Raw genomic sequence first — 16256 nt, forward strand, 5'->3', positions numbered from 1 at the left:
TTGACCATCAGCAATTTTTATTAGTCAAACCCACACTCAAGCCAGATATGGTAGTATAAGCTAAGCACTGGGGACGCAGAAGAATCATCACAAGTTCAAGGCCAACCTGGACTACATGGTCAGTTCAAGGCCAGCTTGGACTACATAGCAAAACCCTGTCTCACAACCAGGTAGTTCTTTTTGAGTATGGGTTTCTATAAAGCCAAACTCAAGAGATTTATACAAAACCAGGAAACAGGACCATCTGTGGCTGCATATCATGGTCACCTTCTTAGGTGATTCCCCTATTTAAAATTGCAACATTCCAGATACAGTGGAGCATACCTGTAAACCCACCTATTTGGGAGGCCAAGACAGGACAATCACAAGGTCAGCCTTGAGCTTTACTTTATGAAACCCTATTGCAGAATTGCATTATATTTTCCTTACAAAGACTGCATGCAGCCAAATATGGTGGCACATGCCTATAATCCCAGCATTTAGGAGGCTTAGGCAGGAGACTTGCCGTAAGTTTGAGGCCAGCCTCAAAAACCCAAAAAGAAAAAGGTGCATTCAGTTTATATTAATGTGTGTGCAAAGCAATTATCCGTTTGTATATTTGGACTACCAAAAACCTGGTAACCATTCTGAGAAGTTGGAAATGGAATGAAATCAGTCAAAATAAATGTTTAGGAGTCCATAAACCATCCAAATACTTTCCCAGGTTTTGTAAGAAAAACACAGGCTTCATGTATTTACTCTTCCAAATATTAATGCTAAAACAAGGTTGGTATGACATGAAAATAGAAGAAAAAAACTATTCTTAGACAAAAGGAAGGGGAAAAGGGCAAGAAGAGCTGGGGTAATGAGATGATGAACAAGATCAAAATATATGCTTGAGGCCTGACATTTTGTAATTAACAGGCACTAACTATTAAAAAAAAACAAAAAAAAAAACTGCGGTGGAGAGCAATGATTAGTCTTTAGCTCAAAATTTGGTTCTCTCCTAAAATTACAAAAGGTCAGCACTCTGAGATTTCTTGCTTCCTGATCTGGAGACCTATTACCCTCTGAGCTGCTATTAACTAAGACTATGACTTTTTTTGACATGTAGATTGTGTAAACTTTTTGAGGTTTAAAAAACCGAAGTCTGTTACAGGAACCATGTAATCTAGTAAATGGGAAGGAATTTAACTTGCTCATCTATGTTATCCCTCCTTTGAATCTGTCCTAATCAAAAATAAGTATCTAATTAGAGCAAAATGTGGCCCACAGTAAAAGATTATAAAAGATGGTTTCAGTTTATCATGATTAATCATTGTTCCATCTCTTCCTCTCACTAATTGTTGCAGTCAAATTATGATTTCCTTTCCCATCTGAAATTGCTTATAGGGTTTCTTTTCATGATTTTGCTTTTTAAGACATAGAAATAAACTTTAGATTTCAGGATAATCATGCAACTAGGAATTAAGGCAATTGCAAAAATAGGCAAAGAGAGAGGAATGGATTCTTCTCTACCATATTCTGTAATCTACAATTCTGAGAACAAAGTTAGATGACATTTTTGTTAGGTTCTTTCCATGAAGCCAAATTAAAAGCTTATAGATTTAAAACAAAAAACTAAAAATTTCCAGATTGGGAAAATGGAGAATAAATAAATAAAAACACCCCTGATTTTTCTAAATTTTACTGTACTATAAATTTGCCTAAATCTGTTTGAGCCTGTGATTTATAATTTCAGTAATAACTTTGGTGATCTTATATCCTCTAACTTTACTGCACAACTCTTTCTGTCCTAAAATTCCAGAGCATGCTGAACAAGACCATTTTCTCTAACCACAATTATGATGTAATGTCCCTTCTCAGAAGTGTAAGGAACGGCAGGAGGAGAGACCAGCGCAGACCACAGGGCTTTGTGAAGGCAACATGGTGTGGAACTTATTGTGCCTGTGTGCAGGCAGACAGAAAACAAAAGGCTGTCTGTAGGGAGTAAAGCGGGCTTTTTTTTTTTTTTTTTTTTAACTGAGATTTGAAAGAAGGCAAAGGACATTAGTTAGGAAGATCTTAGCAAACATCAGTGGCCAACATTCTCAGGATGTCTCTCCTGCCTCAGTGGGCAAAGTCCTTGAGGCATCCATTGTGAATGTTTGGTGTCTCCAGAAGAACTTTACTGTCAAGCAGTTGGTGATGTGTGGACTCACATTTCCTAAAGATGCCACGCCCACACTGCACTTTAGGAGGAAGGAGGTGAGGCTGAGTTTGGCTGGCAGCCTGATACCACAGGTAGTAGAGCCTGACAGGGGTGGGGTGTAACACCTGGCCCTGAGTTGGGGTTGGGGTGGAGCTGGGGACCCAGGCTCCAGGTCAGGTCCAGTGGGTCTGCATGTACCCTCACAGCACAGCACCAAGGGAGATTTGTCCCTTTGGTGCCATGTTTCCTCTGCCTGAGGACACTGATCTTACCCCAGAATCCATGTGAAAACTCACCTTTCGGTTCTTCAAAGTCATCTATGCCATTTGCAAGTCCCACACAGAGAAAAACGAGACTGTGGCTGTACTTGCTGAGCTTCTGGTGCGTGCCGGAAGCAGACCATCATCTGGCCAGGAAGGCCTCAAACTTGGAGGTTGGGGTCCTTGAGGAGGAACTCCTGGAAAACCTGCCCTCCAGAAGGTCCAAGAATGCGGGAGCTCCTGGTCCTTGCCAAACAGCGACAGTCTTTGTGGCACTGCCCCCCTCAACACACACATTGTCAGCCGAGATCCCCAGCTTCCTTTGAGTGGTAGCCACAAGGGACAGTGGCAGAGTCTCAAATGTCTTTCATTTCATGAGGGTGGGGCAGGGGCAGCCTAGTGACCAGCCCTCAGGAGATACCTTCAGCATAACTCTCAAAACAATTTAAGATTGTCAAGTGCTTATGTTTTCTTGTTCTTTTTAAGGGAGACCTCCTGTTTAAGCACTATCATTGTATTCCATTCCCTGGAATGCTTTTGGTGGCATGCTGTATTTGAACCTGATACTATGAAGGTGTGTCAAAATGAATAAGTAACATCTGATTGTGCTGTGCATGCTAATCAGTTTTGCTTATTCATGCAGTATAGATTTCCCATCAGGCTAAAAGGTATTTGAGGGTTGAAGAGACCTTAAAACTGGTTGGTTGAGATTCATGAAGGGCATGCTATTTTTGTGGTACTAAAGATGGAACTCTAGGTCTACACCCTGAGCTAGTACATCCTTAGTCCTTTTTATTTTATTTTTATTTTGAGAGAGGGTTTCTCTAAGTTTCTAAATTGCCCCAGCTGAAACTTGCTATCCTCTTGCCTCTGTCTGCCAGATACTGGAACTTACAGGAATGTGCCACAGGGCCTGACCTACCTATTGTGCGGCGCCTAGGCCCATGTTTTCTTTTCATGACTTGATAGGATGTGTCTTCTGAACCATAAAGTTTAAGCTCTTTTATGGTAAATGAGACAAGAAAGGCTTCCAAGGCCATTACTGATATAGGGGAATGAAACACCCAAGCTACTATGTCGAGAGTTCATGTTCTCTAAAACCGAAGAATGAATTTTAGGCATAGTGGAGGTTAAGAGCACAATATATTTATTGAGAGAAAGAAAGCTTCAGTCTGAGAGAGACTGAAGGGGGTCCCGAGCAGGTTTCCCAGAGTTCTGTCTTTTTCAGGGACTTTTATAGAGTAAAACCCTGGGATCAAGGCTGTGGGGGGTGGGGGGACTGGGAACTCACAAAGCAGATGGGCATAAGGTGGGACATAACTATAGTTAGCCAATAAGATCAATAGTTTAGGTAAAACTGATTACACTGGGGACAAATGGGAAAGCCAGTCACATTGGAAGGGGCATTCTTGGAGCTGTGACCTTTCCCCTAGGGGGATGGGAGAGTGACTCCAGGGTGATAGGGAGCTATTTAGAATATCAGTCTTTAGGATGTGGATGCATTTGTTTGATCCTTTGTCTTGAGGCCCACAACAGGAGGTCTGTCTCCCCCACAGTTGCAAACTATCCGGGCTTCTGCACTGGCTCTTTGAGGACCTAGCCCTGTCTCACTGTCTGTAATATTTCTGACTAACTTGGCTGCCTGCCACAATTTCTACTTCTACTTACTCTGATTTTTCTACTCCAGGAACAGTATTTCTTAAAAAATTATAGGCAAAATTATAAGCCTTGCAGACTGCCCTCAGCATCTCCCACTTGCACATGGTATATTCTGATTAGGTTTTCCCAGTCACTAGTCTTTCATGGTTTGATCTCAGATAATATTATAAAATTACCTTTGGAAACTCTTGGTAAATAATATTGCCATCTTCATTTTAGATCCTGAAAAGAACTAGGTCCTAGAAACAAAGAACGACTCACCCAGGGGCTCTGTAAGGGCAGGCAAAGCCAGACAGTTTTCACTTAACAAATCCAGGAAGTTTACTTAAGGGCACAGCTGTGGAGTACTTACAGGAAACACTAATGATGACCCTCCTCCTGGATCAGGCAAGCGTCTCAAGGTTGTTCTTGTATCAACTTTGATTAGTTTAATGCCTTAAATAAAAAGAACGATCATTTCTGACTCTGCATGTTACTGCCTTGAAGATAGAATAATTTATCATTGAATCATATTTAAGTAACATCTACAATGTGTAACACACAGAGGTAGGTCTTGAGAGGAATACAGGGTTATGTAAGATAAGATTCTTGCTTTCAAAGAACACACATTCCAGTAGGGAAATGATGCAGATTTATCAACAACCTACTGCTTTTAGTTAAGATCATGAAGGAAATCTGTCAGCCTCCGTCATTCCTACTCACTTTTCTCTACTTACCCCAATTCTGACACTTTGAAGACTCTGACTGTATGCAGGGTCAGCTTCAAGGGCTGGAGCCTGTGTCCTGCACAAAATCCCCCTCACAGGAGGGGCCATGCCTCGGTTGATCCTCTCCTGTTGCTGTCTTAATTTTTAATAATTGTATCTTTGAACTTCTTTTTGGTGTATGAAGTTCAATGGAACAGGGCTCATACTTGTGAATGGTATAAACTCACCAGGGCGTAACGCCTGCATAAATGCACTGGGTTCTGACAGTACTGTCCCCAGCATGCACATGGATGCCTCAAGGCCACCAGGTACAGGAAGGAGGCTAGGATCTAGGCCAGTGCTGCAGAGGTATCCATGGTAGCAGCAGAAGCAGTACTCACAGTGGCAGGGGCCATGGCTCCAGAGATAAGAAGAGGTTCTCACAGGAACAGTGCAAGAATTCGGGCTGGGAGCTCAGCTTGCCTGTATCTCCCTAGACCTGGTCCCTACATCACTTACACCATGCTCTGGGCCACAGACTATTGGTGTTCATGTGTCAGTTTTATCAATGAATTATTTTTTTAAAGGTGTGTGCAACATTTTATAAAGTGTATCTAGGAATTATTAGAATTCTTCAAATGGTTAGATTCTACAGTTTTAAAAATTGCTGTAACATTGTAAAGCAAATAACCTCTTAAGGTTATTAGAAATAACCAGATGTAGTGGCACACTTCTATAATACTACCACTTGGGATGTTGAGCCAGGAAAATTGCTACAAGTTTGAGGCCAGCCTTAACTATAGAGCAAGACCTTATCTACAAAAAAAAAAAAAAAAAAAAAAAAAAAAAAAGATTAGAAATTACATTTAGAACTTGGTGTAGTAGAACATACCTATAGGAGGCCAAGGCAGGAAAATCACCTGAGCACAGGTGTGTGAGGCAGTATACTTTTAAAAATAAACACACCCACCCACCCACACACACACAGATGGAGACACAGCTCAGTGGTGCAGCATTTGCCAAGAACACACAAGACCCTGCCTGTGTTTGATCCCCAAGACCGCAAAAAACAAAACAAAAAGAAATTACATTTACAGTTATCATATTACAAAAGAGAGGAGTTTCTTGGTTTTGGTTTTGGTTTTGGTTCTTTTAAACAAGTGTTGCTTTGGATGAACCGTAGTCTTAATTCGTAGCTGAACCTGTTGTTGGTCGGTGCGGCCTGGCCAGAAGCAGGCCTCGGAGGTGGAGGGGCATAATTCCCTCCCCAACTCCTCCCTTTCTCTCTGCTTTGCACCCACCATGACTTGAACAGCTTCCTCCACCCCAGATCCTTCTACCATACCCTTCCTGCCTTGGACTCAGCTGACTGTAGACTGAATCCTCTAATAACCATGAGCCAAAATAAGCCTCTCCTTCTTTAAACTGTGGGTTACTTTGCCCCAGCAAAAAGAAAATAACTAAGAGTACTCTGGGCTGCACTAAGGAATTTAGCAGAGGAAAAATCTGTTTTCATTTTGTCCAAGACTGATACCACAAAAGAACAATTTGGGGCAATGCCTTCAATGAGTAGCACCCTCACACAAACTATGATTTTTTTTTTTTTTTTAACTATCAATAGCATAAGTTTGACAGAGATGAAATCCATTTAAAAGAAGGAAATACTCAGGTACGGTAAGCTAGAGAGCTATTTTGTTCCCCAAAGATTAGTTAAATGACCACAATGATCTGGACCCAATTTCTATTTTTGATTTCTTCAGATATAATGGCTCTCGGTGAACTTTGCAGTAGAAACAAAATCACAGTAACGACTTACTTTTGAAAACTGAGACATCAGGGAAAAGAATTTAAACCAGATTGGCTCCCTATGGGAGTCTAACAAAGATTCACTGTATTATAATGCATTATTTCCATATGATGATTGTTGCATAAAACTAATTTATTGCTGGGATTGAGAAATATCACAAAGGTGCATATTTTCCCAAAACAGTGTTAAGTCTATCTTCTCAATTTCTAATGAAATTACATTCTTATGAGATATAATTTATGCATCAATTCTTTTTGAGGGCCCTTTTTAGTCACATGTCTAATGCTTACATTGTCCAAATATACAGTACTCAGCAAAGCTGAAAGCATATACAGCATTACAAGGAAAGATATCATAACATTTTAAAAATTAGGAAAAATAATCATAATACATATAAGAAACTCAAAAACATTCATAATATATAAAGCCTTTTGCAAGTCAATGACAAACCAATTTTGCAGCGTGCTTCCATTTTCTGGGCTGTTTCAAGGTCAGTGTTGAAAGAGAAACACAAGTTAAACAGAACTTTGTGAAGAGAGTAAAATGGTCACCTTCCTCGGTCAGGAGAGGGACAGGCGATGGACTGGGTAGCAATTACAGACTGAAAAAGCCATGGACTCTTTGTGACCTCTAGTTTATTATCTCCTCCTTTCTCCTCACCCTCCAGAGATTCTCTACATCACTACTTAGCAACAAAAAGTTGGGTCTTACAGTGGCAATAATGTCCCAAGTTAGAAAAGGTTAGAGAAAAAAGTTCTGTTTGTCAAACAGAATCTCACTGGCACAGCAGTTAAAAGAACAAACTCAGACTATTTATGCATAGTCTCCTAGGAAGGGCAGGACTTTGTGCCTTAATGGCAGAGTTCTTTTTATGGTGTATGTGACTCCAGTTATACAGGGGTATAAAATTTTAGGGGCCAAGCTACTTGCTGTCCCATTTAGAGAAAATACTTGGTGTTGGGAGTCTGTAAGTTGAGCCCAGCTCATAAACAGGTATTGTTTCGCTGTAGTTTTTTTTTTTTTTTAATGTTTAAATTACTAGTAAATTTTATAGGTCAGTTTGGCTAAGCTATGAGCCTCAGCATTTTGTGCAAACACTAAACTAAATGTCTGTGAATATATTTTGTAGATGTGATTAACATCTATAATCAGTTGACCTTAAATAAAGGATGTTATCCTCAGTAGTGTGGGTGGTATTCATTAAATAAGTGTAATATCTTTTTTTTTTAAATCAGTACCAGGGATCGAACTCATGACCGCCTGCTTGCAAGGCAGGTGCTTATGCTGCTGAGCTAAATCCCCAGCCCTAGGTGTAATATCTTGAGAGCAAAATCTGAAGCTGTCTAGAAAAGAATTCTGCCTACACAGTAATATAAAAATCTTGCTTGAATTTCCACCTGCTGGCCTCCCCTAAGAAGTTCAGATTTGTTGTGTTTGTCCTAATGGTTCTGTTTTTCCAGATGACCCTGACTACTGATACAGCTACCATAACTTAAAACTATTAGTGGTTGCCCTCAAAAGTCTTTTTTCCTTTATTCTCTCTCCTGAAAGCCCTGACATAAAGATTACATTTCCCAACTTGCTCTGCAGTTAGTTGAAGGCTAAAATCTAGCCAATATTAAGCGGAGGTACTCTGTGATACTTCCCTTAAAACAGCAGATGTCTCCGTCTTATAGCCAGCCCTCCATCCTGATGCCAGGGGTTTAGATCTCTTACAACTGTACTGGGTCATGAAGAGAAGTGTCACAGGCTGAGAGTAACAGCACAAAACTGGAAGGAACCTGGACCCCTGGTCTCTCTGGGGATGCTGGATCAGTTCTAAACCACCTTTAATGAAGAAAACATTTTAAATTTATGCTAATATTGCTTGGGATTTCATGTTATATTAGTGGCTATAATCCTGGTTTGATATAATTGTCAACTTTTAAGTATTAAGGAATTTTACATAAAATTTCAGATTTCTGGCCATTCCCTTGAAAATTCTGGCTATCTCTAGGTCGATGGGTCATGTTCCCCATCATAGCAATTGACTTACTAGAACAAAATAATGACTGCTCAATTCAGACTAGGCTGGAGTTTTCTCGGGTTTATCTTCTTTCTTTAAGTTTCTAGAGGATCAAAATAAAATCATGTTCTAAAAACAGAAGACAGCAAGTATAAAGGTCCTGAGGCAGAAATAAGCTTCATCAGGCATGGCACATGAAGCAGAGAAGGTCAAGAGAGGAGGTCAGGGAGGTAGGAATTAAATAGAACTTGCATTTAGAGAGACTTAGGACTTTATTCTAAATGCAGTTAGAAATTGTTAGAGAATTTTAAGATGGTGAATAAAATTATTTAATTTTGAAAGTTTATCTGGCTGTTCCAATGTCATCTCATGTGATAAAAAAAAAAGAAGTAAAAAGTTTATCTGGCTGTTGTTCTGACTATACATTGGCAAAAGCACAAATGGGGACCTGTGTTAGCTATTTCACAGTGCAGGTCAGAGATGACACCTGGTTTGACAAAATTTGCTGTTTTCCCTTAACTTATCTTGTGAAGCTTCTTGCTTTAATTCTGAATGATTTTCGGCTCATTGTGAAGTTTTTGGTTTCCACTTTCACCTCTTTCTACTATTTCTGCCTGCTTGTTGTCTTCTCTAACCTGCCTCTACTCCACAGATTGTTTAGAGCCCAAAATGAAACTTTAATTCACTCTGTGATGATTCTGGGGATGCAGCAGATGGCCTCCTGGAGAACTCCAGAAATAGGCAGCCTTTTCCCTGTTTTGAAAAGTCGAGGATAAGATCAAAGAGTAAGATAAGCATCCAGGATGGAAGGAATGGTTTTAGGTCTGGTAGCCAGGCAGGTCTGGCTAATACTAACCTCCAGATTGAAGAGTTATGGTTACACAACTATGGGCAGCCATGGGCTTGGGACAGGCCCGCAGGGAAGGCAGCAGATAAAATCTTCCCCTACAGGCTGCACCACTCAAGAGGAAGAATGCAGCAAAGGTAATTCTGACATGTCTAGTTATCCTGTCCAAATATAATCTGTATCATCAGAGGTAAAAAGGTTGAAGCATTGAGAGGGGCCTGGAAACAGTTCTTGTAGAAACCTGGAGTAGTGAAAGGGCATTCTCTAATCGGTAAGGAAAATGTTCATGAATTAATTGACTGGTTCTGTGTGTTTGAATTTCATCAATTAGATTTTCACTAAGTAGGGCACCATTAAATTCAACAGAAAGAAACCAAACACAGTTCTGCCACTTACCAGCTGTATGATTTGGGGAAAATGTCTTGACTAAGTCTCAAATTTGTCATTTGTAAAAATGGGAATAATACAACTCACTTTGTGAGATAATTCATGCACATGCACCATAATATACTATTCTGCCTGGGTCAGAAGAAACACTTATAAAAGGTTAATACTACTGCAATAACAATTACCAAAACTATGTTAGATAATTTGCTAGGTGCTGGCATGTAAAGACAAAAGGCATAATCTAGAAGTCTTAAGGCCAAGTAAGGAGATATCCTATAGTTTGGATCTTAAGCGTACCCCCAAAGCTCATGTGTTAAAGCCTTGGTCCCCGGCTTAGCACGGTTGGAAGGTGATAGAAACTTTTTTTTTTTTATTGGTACCAGGGATCGAACTCACGACTGCATGCTTGCAAGGCAGGTGCTTATGCTGCTGAGCTAAATCCCCAGCCCCTGATAGGAACCTTTAATACCTGGAGTTTAACAGGTAGTCTTCTGGTCTTTGGGGACATGCAGTCAAATGGGATGCTGGAATCCCCAAGCTTCCTTATTCTTTTTTACTTTCCAGCCATGAGGTGGGCAACTTTGTTATATCATATGCTGCTTATGTTTATATACTGCTTCCTGCCACAGTCTCAAAAGCAATAGGACCAATCGACCATGGACTGCAACTTCCAAAACTGTGAGCCTCAACTTGGACAATAAACTTTTTGAAGTTGATTAACTCGCATTTATTATAATAACAGAAAGCTGACTAATGCAAGATGGGAATAAAATATATTAAAATAGGTTTAAGGTATAGCTTGGTGGTTGAGCATATGGATTATATGCATAAAGTCCTGGGTTTGCTCTCCAATACTAAGATAAATAAATGTATAAATACATAAATAAATAGATACACATGTGTGCAGTAGAGTTTATCGCCACAAGAGACCTACTAGTGATTTCATTTTTCTCTATGTTGGTTAGCATTAAAAAGCAAATAGCCTTGGAATTACTGAGCTCTCAACCCTCTTTTGCATAGATTAGTAACTTCAGTTGTTCTTCAGGAAAGACAAAGAAAAAACTGTATCTAATTAGCTTTTTTTTTCTTCTAGGGAAATTAGTCACTAGGGAAGAACAGAGGATAATAGCGCTAAGTTCTTCAGGTGATAAAAGTTAGATCCAATCCTGATCTAGCACTACTGAGAATAAACTCAAGAGGTAGCCAGCTGTGTGTGGAAATAGAAAGAACTAATCATTTTGAAATCTCAGGCTCCCTTTCCGAGCCTGCAGAGTCTGCAATCAGGGTGAAGCTGAAGCAGGCAGGAAAAATACCATTCTGGCCCAGACTTTGACAGTGAGCTGACCAACTATCAGTTATCTATGGGGGAAAAACCTTCCCTTTTGTTTTCTTTAGATCATCTGCTAAATAGTTTTGCTACCTTGTTCCCAAGCTAATTATCACTCAGTAGTCAGTGCCTCAGCATGACTCCTCACTGCTAAGAATTTGGCCAGTGCCCTTCCTATAAGACAGTTCTAGAATATAGGCAGCTAACCCCAGAAAATAGACACCTCCTGGAATTCAAGGACACATGGCTAGTTTTGCCACAGCCGCCCTTGTGGCTTTAAACGGAGCCACTCCTTTTGCTATAAAACCTTCAGATTATGTAAGAGAAATAAATGTAACTCCCAACCTGTTAGCTGTCTGTGGGCTGAGTTTATGTTCTTCAAAATCAAGTAAATTCTAAAGGAACAAAGGAGGTTAAGAGTAGGAAATTTCATTGAGATATTGTGGTGGATTAACTAATGGTTGACTTGTAACACCCAGATGAACTGAATCAGCCTGGTTCTAGTGTGGAAGGCCCACCTACGGATTGTTGCCAGCAGCATAAAAGAACTGGAGGGGAAGGGGGGGTGGTGGCTATTGCTGTTTCCTGGAGAAACTTTCCTGATGTGAACTCAGCTATTCTCATCATCAGAAGAGCTCAGGTCCTTAATGCCACTGAGGACGGCTAAGGTTCTCTTCAAGGAAGCTCTGGTCCTTACCTAGCATCACTTCCTGGCTCCAGTGCAGATCCCTCAGCCTGCTGGCACAGATCTTTTATACCACTGACACAGCCTTTCTAGCTTCCACCACTGAGCTTTGGGCCTTTCCAGTGCAGAGATGTGAAAGAGGCTTGCAGGAGACATTGTCATGGGCTCTAAGATCTACAGTTGGACTTGTGGAGGACACAGCCATGAGCTCTAGGCTTTTAGCTGGACTTCTGTGGGACTTTGCTGGGGGGTCCAGGCCTTCAGCTGGATTCTTTGGGTCTCTAGTATATGGACATATCTCCTGCATTCTTCTGTATTTGACTTTTTGACTGAATATTATAAAACAATCGTATAAATTATGTACTACATTGAATCTATTCTCTTGCAAACTCTGATTACAATAGACAGACATGTCCCAAGACAGACAGGACATGATGCAAGTGTGTTGCTATGGACCTCACTCACAAAGAAAAAATTTACAGAGCAAAATCATGAGGTGGGTAAAATGTGGGCTTAGAGCTATGATCAACCAATAAGATTGTAAGTATACCACTTAGGTAATATTGGTCCAATGGAGAAAAAGGTCATGTAACAAGGGTACATAGAAAGAAAAACGAATCAGAAAAGGATGGGTCCACTGAGGTAACTAATATCTATCTAGACTTCATAGGATCGGGTATTAACCACTTATCTAATCCTTGGAAAGGCATGTAGGCCTGGTTATTCTGTCCTTATCTTGAGGGCAGCCTTCCAACTAGTGTGTCTCTGGCCACAGTTGTAATGTGTTTTCACCTACTGTATTGACTCTCTCTCCGCCTAGCCCTATCTGCCTATGTACAGTATTTTTTTTTAACGTAACTTAACTCTCTATAATACTGTCAGGTCCCTCTTAAACATGGCACACCTTAAATGCATAAAGGGAATGTGGCTAAAAGAATCTGTCTTCCGCCTGCTGTATTATTAGGGCATTGTGTGGGCTCAAATATTGGCATTTGAAGAATAAACTAGGAGGCACAATGGCTGCACCCATACTGTGTAGGAGGCACTCTGGTTACTCACACGATACCAGAAACATGCATAAGCTGTAGCATGAAGGAGTGATGCATTCTGCAAGGGGAGGTGTTGGGGACAGGCTTCCTCAACAGGTTTTGGAAGTTGCAGTAGGTAGGACTAGACACAGAGAGAATGAAGGGAATTACAGACGGGAAGAACGATCCCAATAGCTTTACCAACCATGACACAGCATGGTATTTCAGTGACCTCAAAGTAGGTTTGCCCAGTCTACCTCAGCCTGTGTTAGTGGATTCATTTCTTGTTCTCCTTAGCTTTTTATGGTATATAGACAATCTATACAAATGTGTGCGAGGTTCTTAGAATAGTGCCTGGTAAGAATTATTCTCACGAAAGAAGTGAAAGATCTATACAGGGAAAATTATAATCACTGAAAAAAAGAGACTGAAGAGGATCTCTGAAAATGGAAAGATATCCTTTGCTCATGGATGGGAAGAATAAATATTGTGAAAATGGCCATTCTCCCAAAACTCTTATACAGATTCAATGCAATCTCAACAAAAATACCGTCAACATACCTCATAGATCTAGGCAAATCACTCCTAAAATTCACGTGGAAACAGAAGAGACCTAGAATAGCAAAGACAAATCTAAGCAGCAAAGTCAAGGCAGGAGGCATCACAATCCCTGACTTGAAGTTATACTACAAAGCTACTATAATAAAATCAACATGGTACTGGAATAAAAACAGAGCCAAAGATCAATGGAATAGATTAGAAGATACAACCACAACTACCAATACACTCAAACACCTTATCTTTGATAAAGGGGCCAAACATGTTCACTGGAAGAACAACAGTCTCTTTAATAAATGGTGTTGGAAAAACTGGCTCTCCATATGCTGAAAACAAAAATTAGACCCATGCCTATCACCATGTACTAAATTAAAATCTAAATGGATCAAAGATCTGAATATTAAAACAGAAACACTAACTCTATTGGAAGACAAATTGGATAAAAACCTTGAAGACATAGGGGTAGGTAGAGAATTCATGAACAGGAATCAAACCGCATGGGAAATACTTCCCAGAATCAGTAACTAGGATCACCTCTTATTAAAAAGTTTCTGCACATCAAAAGAAATCTCCAGCACAGTGAAAAGAAAACCCATAAACTGGGAAAAAAGCTCAGTGAACTGTCCCTCAGACAAAGGACTTCTGTCTAAAAAAACATTGAAGAATTTTAAAAAATCAGACCCCCAAAATTCAAAGATCCAATCCAAAAATGGGCATCTGAGATGAATACACAATGCTCAGATGAATAAATATAAATGGCAAATAAATGCATGAAAAAATACTCATCATCATTACTCATTAAAACCACACCGATTCCATCTCACTTCTGAAAGAATGGCCAGGATCAAGAAAACTACCAATAACAAATGCTGGAGAGGGCTGTGGGGAAAAAGGAATTCTCCTGCACTGTTGGTGAGAGTGTAGACTGGTGCAATCATTCTGGAGGTCAGTGTGGAAATTTCTCTAAAAGCTGGATTGGAAGTTCCATTTGGTCCAGCTATTCCACTTCTAGGCATATTCCCAGAAGAACTGAAAACATCATACCACAGTGATATATGTGCACCCATGTTTATAGCAGTACAATTTGTAATAGCCAGATCTTGGAAACAATCTAAGTGTCCATCAACTGAGGAATGGATTTAAAAATTTGTGGTATTTTCATACAATGGAGTACTACTCAGCTATAAAGAATGATCACATTGATATATTTATAAATAAATGGACACAACTTGAGACCATACTCATAAGCTGAAATAAATCAAACTCACATGTATAAATACCGTATAGTCTCCCTAGTGTAAGAAATGGTAAGAGTACGTAAGAGTTTATAGTAATCCTGACTACCCATTACATTGCTCTGAAGCCTTATAATGTCTGCATTCATTAGTTTGAATGGTTTTATTCTGGGTTGTTTGATTTTTATTGTCTGTGATAGTATGAACAGCTATTTTGAAGCAAACAAGACATTATAATAGCTAGTGCTGATTTAAAATCATCTTGTTTTTAAGTCCCACCAAGCTTTTGTTCTTCTGTCTCCATTGGTTTTATCATGTTGTACCTTATTGGATTTAATTATATGTGAGTATAAACAAAAATTTTTATGGACAAGGAGATAGGATAGTAACCATTGTTCGTTTTCTGTTAGTTGGTTCTGAATACCCTGTAATATTTTTTCTTGAATGGTTTTACACTGTCTTATTATGTTTGATACTACAGTGTATGAAGTTATACTCAAATATGTCAGGGAAAGAGACACTATGGTAGCTACTGTTATGTCGGGTTGTCTTGTGGTGAAACACTATGTTGCTTTAAATTGTTCTGTTCTGACCTGTTTTGTTATGTGCTCTTTTAGCTTAATGTTTAAAAAAAAAAAAAAAGAATAGTGCCTGGTATTCGGTTAGCATTCTTTTTTTTTTAATTAGGGGCTGGGTCTCAGTCATATTTCTTGGAACTAAGTGGCTAAATTTCCTTTGAGATAAGGTCTAACTATGCAGTTTAGATTGGCCTTGAACCAGCCTCAAATTCACAGCAATCCTCCTGACTCAGCCTCCCCAGGAAGAAGTGTGCCACTATGCCCTTCCAGTTTTTTTTGAAAAGGTGTAAACATATTCTCTAGCCGAAGCAACCATCTTTTGAGTTTTAGCCTTTTCCCCCTCACCCTCCCCATCCCACAATGAATTTTAAAAATCAAACATTTAAACAAAAGTCAAGCCAGGGTACAACATAAATGCAATACATCCTAAACAGAAAGGCATTCCAGGACTAGGGGACATTAAGACGTTTAGGGAACTTACAGGGAAACAAGGTTTGAAGATTTCCCGTTATTTTCGAATCTGATTCCAGGGCATTTTTCTTTAATAGCATTTAGATCCCCTAAGGGCATTCTTGGCAGAGGTCGTCGCGCCGCCGGGCTGAGAATCCGTCTGGAGTGCAGAACCGTGCAGCTTGTGCAGTCCCTACCCGCACATGACACGTAACTAAGGCGCGGGAACTTGCCTGCCATTTAGAAAAGGCTGCGAAAAGAGAAAGACCGGCCTGGGGATTAGGGCCTCAGGCCCAGGAGGAAGCAGTGTGAAGAGCCTCCTCGCAGGGCGGGGACTGCGCGAAGGGACTGAGGACCGGGTCTGGGGGCGCGGGGGGGATGCTGGGAGAGCAGGCCGCGAGCCCACGGAGCACCTACCAGGCCGCCCAGCCCAGTGCGAGCAGCACGCGAGCCACACCTCAACCTGCCCGAGGACGTCACGACGCCGAGGAGGACGCCGGGCCAATGGGAGGCCATGAGGGTTAGGGGGCGGGGCCAGTGAGTTGGGGCGGGGCCGCGGAGTTGGGGCCGGGCG

General features: G+C 40.5%; 1 long non-coding RNA gene across 2 annotated transcripts; it reads right to left on the bottom strand.

Moving 5' to 3' along the window:
- Positions 1–3560: 3560 nt before the first annotated feature.
- LOC134474104 (uncharacterized) lies at positions 3561–16228 on the bottom strand. Of its 2 annotated transcripts, XR_010044713.1 has the most exons (4): positions 16100–16228; positions 15714–15932; positions 13423–13474; positions 3561–9340 (listed from the first exon to the last, which is right to left on the bottom strand). It is a non-coding gene; the product is annotated as an uncharacterized LOC134474104 (long non-coding RNA). The 2 variants fall into 2 exon arrangements; XR_010044712.1 differs by having other exon boundaries at positions 3561–13474; positions 16100–16225.
- Positions 16229–16256: the final 28 nt, after the last annotated feature.

Source organism: Cavia porcellus, unplaced genomic scaffold, assembly GCF_034190915.1.
Source record: "Cavia porcellus strain 051 isolate PalLab524CR breed Dunkin Hartley unplaced genomic scaffold, mCavPor4.1 scaffold_30, whole genome shotgun sequence".
Taxonomy (NCBI): Eukaryota; Metazoa; Chordata; class Mammalia; order Rodentia; family Caviidae; genus Cavia; species Cavia porcellus.